Below are 7,375 nucleotides of genomic sequence, written 5' to 3'. Positions count from 1 at the left end.
AAAGGGAAAACAGATAAGCGAGTAGATTGTTTACTTTACAAGTTTAAATGTCATGCAGATAAACGACGAGAGAGAGAGAGAGAGAGAGAGAGAGAGAGAGAGAGAGAGAGAGAGAGAGAGAGAGAGAGAGAGACAGACAGACAGACAGACAGACAGACAGACAGACAGAGAAAGAGAGAGGGGGCAGACAGAGAGTGAGAGAAGTAGTCAGTAATATGCTTTGGAAAAAATGCATGGATCATGCACAGATTCAGAAAGCTTTTCAAGAAGGTATAATTCACCTGCCGCGGAAAATTTTCCACCGAAGGACTTCTTTGGAGCGCTATATTAACATAAACTCAAATAATTTAAAAACATCAACAATTCAATTTAATATCTTTCAAATAGCGAAGGATATGTTCCATTTGAATTATTGCGTGTATTAATTGAATTATTGATAGCATTCGTTATTCTGCTAAATTAATGCGCACAACAATTAAATTTTTGCTATGATGGTGCGCGCTACAATTCGATCGAAGAGAGCAATAATTCAACTAATGCGCGCAATAATTGAATTTGTGTTCTCTTCAATTCAATTGTAGTGCGCATCAATTCAATTAATGCGCGCAATAACTGAACTATTTCTCTCTTCAATTGAATTAATAATATCATTGATTCGTTTATTGCGCGCAATAATTCTTTTAGATATAGCAGCTATCTAATTACTATCTAATCATTTTCAATTCAACATATCCACTTCGAATTTATGATCTCTTTGAATTGTTGCTCTCTCTAAAAATTGATGCATGCATTAATTCCTTAAACAATGTCGTTGTAAATAATTTCAAAAATTAGGTATCTTGAGTTTAATTAAAGAGATCATCAAATCATATATTTCAAACTTTTAATTATTTTTACGAGCATTACTTCCCCCCACGTTGTACAATGCGTTCATCGATTGTATTGATGAGAGCATTAATCGAATCGATGCGCACATCAGTTCAATTGATGCGCGCATCTTCAATGCCGCCATAAAATGGCTGAGACATTGCCAAAACAGTATATATAAACCCTAATTAATTTGAGTTTTTTGTTAATTTGGCGCTGCATAGGCTTCAAGCTATTCAGGGGGTCTATTTGTTTTACTTTCCATGAAAAATACATAATAAAGAAGTATTTTTGTCAGATATCAGGAGAGCTTCCGGGTCTTGGGTTCTGTTTATAGATCCGCGCACGCAGAAACACACTACTGGGTACGACTCTGCCAAAAAAATTATGAAATTGTCTACAACTTTGATAGATCTAAAATATTAAGAGGAGAGGAAACATACCAACCGAGCACCCGGTATATATACGATATACACCCACCTTCTCACTTTCTCTTCTCGCGGAGTCATGTTATATTTTCTCGGTGTGCCAGAGGATGAAATCAGGTTTGTATCCTAAATTTCGAATGGGGTAGATGAATTTAGCAAAATTAAATGTAAATAAATTTTGAATTTATGTATTATTATTCATATTATTTTTATAGAGAATCTCCTCTGACGAGGAGTCCAGACTTACTAAAACCAGACACCCCCCCCCCCCCCTTTTCACATGTCAGCCCGACATCAGTTCAGTTGATTGATTCATTGTGCACAATAACTGAGATAATGATATGTTCAAATAATCAACGATGCATGTCATTATGTTAATCTGGCGCTCCATTGAGGGCGGTGTTTAATTGGTAGGTTGTTTGTTTGGGGGTTTTTTTCACTTTAAATTTCGTGGTTTGCTTTCAAACAGGTTACATGAATACGGTCTACAATATTCGCTAAAATTTCATAATTTTCTTAATTTAAGAAACCCATTTAATGTTATGAAGTCTACTTTAGTCATTTGAATATAGAACTTTAAGGCTATGTCACACAGCCACTACGTACAATTTGAACATATTCCACGGATGAAATTTGGTCATACGTGGATATACGTTGAAAAAGTTAGAAAAGTTGGGGTCTTTACGTGAAATTTTGACAGATGTATCACGAATGAACCACGTTAAAACCATGGAAGAAGTACGAATAAACCACGCAAAGAACACGTAAATCAACGTAAATCGCGAATCGTGCGTGAACCGTGTGCGATTATTGCACTGTTTATTCACAGGGGCTAAATAAATGGTATCACAGAGTTCGGGCCCAAACCGGGCTTATCCCCTGTGTGTTTATCAGCAATTCATTAGTAATTCGTGCGTCAATTACGTAATTTTAACGCAATATGTGCGCCGTATACGCGATATAAAAGTGATACATCTGTGGTACATGCGTGAAAGGTCCGTTAAACATACGTGGACATACGTGAAACGGTCGTGGAAAGCCAACAATTTACGTATGTATCTTGCAAAAATCACGCACAACTGCGTAAGATTTACGTAACATTTGCGTAAGAATTTCGTATAAACTACGTAAAATACGCATAAACTGCGTAAATCTCAACCGACCAAAAATTTTGAGCAGCTCAAAATCGAAATCACGTAAAGACCCGTCTGCCGAAACCGTCGGCGGACATCTGCGCACATCGACGAATGAAAAACGCATGAAACACTTATATTATGAATTACGTATATCACGAATGACCAAAATTTCATACGTGGAATACGCAAATTGCACGTAGTGGCTGTGTGACATAGCCCTACATGACATACTTACCTCAGCAACGCTCAAAACTGAAACAAGTCAAACATGAAAGGTGAAGATAACGAACAGTGCTCAATCTCATAACTCCTATAAGCAATACAAAATAGAGAGTTGGGCAAACACGGACCCCTGGACACACCAGAAGCGGGACCACGTGCCTAGGAGGAGTAAGCTTCCCCTGGCGACCGGTCACACCCGCCGTGAGCCCTATATTCTGATCAGGTAAACGGGGTTATCCGTAGTCAAAATCAGTGTGCCAGTTAAGAACGGCCTAACAATCGGTATGAAACGCGTCAGACAGCATTTGCCCCAATGATAGGTTGAATTGACGAACTAGCTCGTTATAACGACCATAGAATTTGCGAAATGCTGACTTCAATCGAGACTGTTGAAACCCCTGTACCATCAACTTGTTTGTCAGTAGCCTGCCTCGATTTAAAAACTGACTGTACGCAGAACAAGCTCTCTTGCGTATCGAATCAGTTGAGAGATGTAAACACCATATGCGGGTTATAATGGAATATTGCTACATAAATATGGGAAGTTGACGATGGAGAAGCTGAAATCACCCCGTTTGTCATACAGTTGAGTTGTCAGTTTGCCGTTAATGTCTACTTTCAATAAAATAGCAGAAGTGGACGACTCTGTGTGTCTTTTATTTCGAGCTCACATGGATATATCGAATCGACATATGAATGAAAGTTGTTATTGTTAATAGACAAAACGTCGTCGATATGTCTAAATGTCGAATTGAAGGCCACAGCAAGAGTTTTTTTCTTCTCACGTAGAAGTTTTTGAATAAATTCTGCTTCATATGAATATAGAAACAGATCAGCTAACAAAGGAACACGATTCGTGCCCATGGGAATTCCAACAGACTGTTGGAAGACCTGATCACCAAAGATATTGTCAATAAGGAACTCTAGCATATTTTTATTTCAACTTCAGAGTACTTGTACGTGGAATCAGAGTGGTGTTTAACAAAGTAAGTTTTTGGATGACTGATCACTAGATATGAATATTTCCTTTTTCCATTTTTGTTGAAGAAGCAACTGTCTATCATGTCAAAAAGTGTAGTCTTTAATTTATCGTGAGGAATGGTTGTGTATTGTGTTGAAAAGCCATAGGTTTTGATGTTATTGATTTGGGAAAAGTTTTGGGATTTCAAGTTCTTTAGAATTTTTTTAGAATCCACATTTGATTAACACCACTTCTGGCATATGTAGTCGCACAGTAAGTTTGAAGTTTCTCTTTCACCGATGTTAATATTTAATATTTTCGTGAGGAGCAAAGATAGGGGCTTGGTAGAGCACTTAATGGACCCAGCAATGTATCTTTGTAAGGGTTTTTATGTAGTTTAGGAATCCAGTATAGGTACGGTAACTCATATTCATTCGACCCATTGATGGGATATTAAATGTGTCCAACATTGAAGCATGGTTTTGAAGAATTTCATCTTTTGAAAGGGCAGTTGAAGTATAAGTGCGATACCCAAAAGTGGAATTAATGCCAAGTTCGTTTAAAATACAGTAATGAGCCTTACAAACAATAACATTTGTCAGCTGGAACCAAAACATTCCTCATATGTAACCTATCTAATTCTTTTATCACTTCTGGTTTACAAAACACATAAGGATAGATGGTACGTACTTTTGTTTTAATATGTCTAATGCGGGGTTTTAATATTCCTCTTGTGCGTTTAACCCATTCTGACAATGTATCAAGTTCTTTTTTTTATATTTAGCTCATCGTCTGGCATAATCTTCGACAGAATTCATAATAGAGATGAAGTTCTATAGCGAATTAAAAGACCGAGGTTCTCTGTATTTAGGACCTTTTAGAATAAGTGATTTGAGGTTCTCATTTTCAACTATATCAACATCACCAGTAATGACGTATCCAGTTGGACTATATATATAGTTGAAAGAAGACGAAGAACAAGAACACGCAGGTGGATTACGTAGATGGTCTATATTTAGGCACTGCAAAGTTTGTTTGTAATTAAAAAGTTTGGATGCAATAGTAGAAGTATAGCTGTAGGAAATACAGGGTGTAGACCTGAACTTGAAATAAGTTGGAATACACGACTGAACCCTTTTTATGATGAAGAATATGTTGCTTATGTTTACCTGCACGTAGTCATTTTATTGAGATAGATAAAAATGCGACCACGGCTTTCATTAAAAATAGCATCGGAATCGTACAAGAATACCAAATATTCATTCTCATTAAACAAATGTCTCAACAGAAGTGTCCCCTCTATCGTGGCCGGCGACAATACATTTCAATGGACTACTTCTCCAACTAAAGTATACCTTGTCTCGGCACATACAATATGTGCGGATTGACGACAATACATGCATATATCGTCACCAAGGACAATACGTGCTTGTGCACTCAACGCCGGGATGACAAGTGTATGGAAGTTTCTTACACAGTCACACTGAGTATTATGATTATTAGTTTATATTATCGTGAAATTTGTAAAAGGTAATTGATTTATTTTGCAGAAACTTACAATAATATATTATCGGTTTTTTCCCTTTGCACTTTAAACACTCATTAAGATAATTTTCTAACTATTCAAATGGTCTACCTGACATGCTTTGATCGGAAAGTGATGTCTTATATTTAAAAACAACATTAAAAATAATAACAACAGGTGATAATGGAATATTGCTACATGCATATAAATATAGGAAGTTGACAATAGAGAAGCTGGAGCAATCCGTAATTTTGTCATAAAGTTCAATTCTTAGTTTACCGTTAACATCTATGTTCAATAAAATATCTAAATACGAAACAGATATGAAAGATTCTGTGGTGTCTTTTATTTCGAGTTTACTGGAATATATCGAATCACCCTATGAATGAAAATGATGATTGTTAATAGATAAAACGTCGTCGATATACTTAAATGTAGAGTTGAAGGCCAGAGCAAGAGATCTCTTCTTTTCATGTAAAAAGATTTTGAATAAATTCTGCCTCATGGGAGTATAAAAACAGATCAGCTAAAAGGGAGCACTTTTCGTGCCCATGAGAATTCCAACAGCCTGTTGATCACTAAAGACTACGAAAATATTGTCAATGAGGAACTCCAGCATCTTTTTAAATATCATCTTCAGAGTACTTGTGCGTAGAATCAGAGTGGTGTTTAACAAAGCAAGTTTTTGAATAACTGATCACTAGATATGAATGTTTCCTTTTTCTATTTTTGTTGAAGAAGCAACTGTCTGTGATGTCAAAAAGTCTAGTCTGTAATTCATCGTGAGGAATGTCGTGTAAAGTGTTGAAAAGTTATACGTGCTGATGTTGTTGATCTGAAAATGTTTTGTGATTTCATTTACTAAAACTTCTTTTGATTTACACCACTTCTGGCATATGATGTGGCACAATACGTTTGAAGCTCCTCCTCGATAGCTGTTAATATTTTCGTGAGGAGCAAAGATAGGGGCTTGGTAGAACATTTACTGGATCCTGGAATGTGTCTATGCTTGTAAGGGTTTTAGTGAAATGAAATGGCAATCCAGTATAGGTACGGTAACTCATTTTCACTCGTCCCATTGACTGGGATATTAAATAGGTTTAGAATTTCATCTTTTAAAATGCAGTTGGAGTATAAGTAGAATTGTCCAAATTTGAATGTGGAATTGATGCCGAATTCGTGTAAAATACTTTTTCTTTCCTTTTTTTTTGGAGGGGGAGGGGGAACTCATAATCTTCATACATATGTCGCCCCTCGCTATTTACACCTGTCGAGGCGAATTTGTAAGATTCTTAACAATTCTACATCTTGGATGGATTATCAGTTTATAAAACAGTTTATAGTAAAACTTGTAAAAGTCAATTAATGTATGATGCAGACGCTTACAATAATAAAGTTAAATGTTTGTACGTATACATGTTTACAAGTTTACAAAGCGTTTTACAAGTTTAAAGAATCTTGTAATTTCAGTCTTATGACGAAGTGTTAGAAAGTAGCAACACCTAATGGATCTCTCTCTCTCTCTCTCTCTCTCTCTCTCTCTCATCTAAACGTCTTGGACACAAAATATGTATTTACACACATATAAGTTGAACATCTTGTGTTTTATTTATTTATCAAATTAATTTTCAAATAGCAAAGACTGAGCGACCACGGCACGCCAATGCTAAATCTAGGCGTAAGAACGTTTAATAATAATAATAATAAGGCCTTTATTTATCCAGGATTACATATTTAGCGATAACGCTAGTTTTCAATATGGTCCTGCATATAACATACATACAGACAGATATTAGTAAAATAAACACAGATTAAAAGAAGTAGAATACATATAAACTTAAGAAATAATTATGAATGCAAGATAAATAGAATACAAAATGAAGCTTAAAAAGTATGGTGATAATCTCTAAGATAATTTCTCTTAAAACACGCAACACTCGTTGAGTTTCTTATATTTTGACTCAAGGCATTCCACACTGTGCTCCCTGAAATGCTGAAAGATCTTCTATAATATTCTGTTTTTGCCCTGGGTATATACAATATATATATTGACAATGTATACAATGTATATAACATCGCGCGTTAGCCACACACCTTCAAATTCAGGCGACCTTCCAAGGTAAGGCATGCATCCGAGATACTGAACACAGTGCATTATATACATTGTCAATATATACATTGTCAAAGTTTAGAAGTTTGTTTATAATCTAAATCCTGATATTAATTAGTATTAAGA

Source organism: Ostrea edulis, chromosome 6 (genome assembly GCF_947568905.1).
Source record: "Ostrea edulis chromosome 6, xbOstEdul1.1, whole genome shotgun sequence".
Classification (NCBI taxonomy): domain Eukaryota; kingdom Metazoa; phylum Mollusca; class Bivalvia; order Ostreida; family Ostreidae; genus Ostrea; species Ostrea edulis.
Note: the sequence above shows the minus strand (reverse complement) of the source record.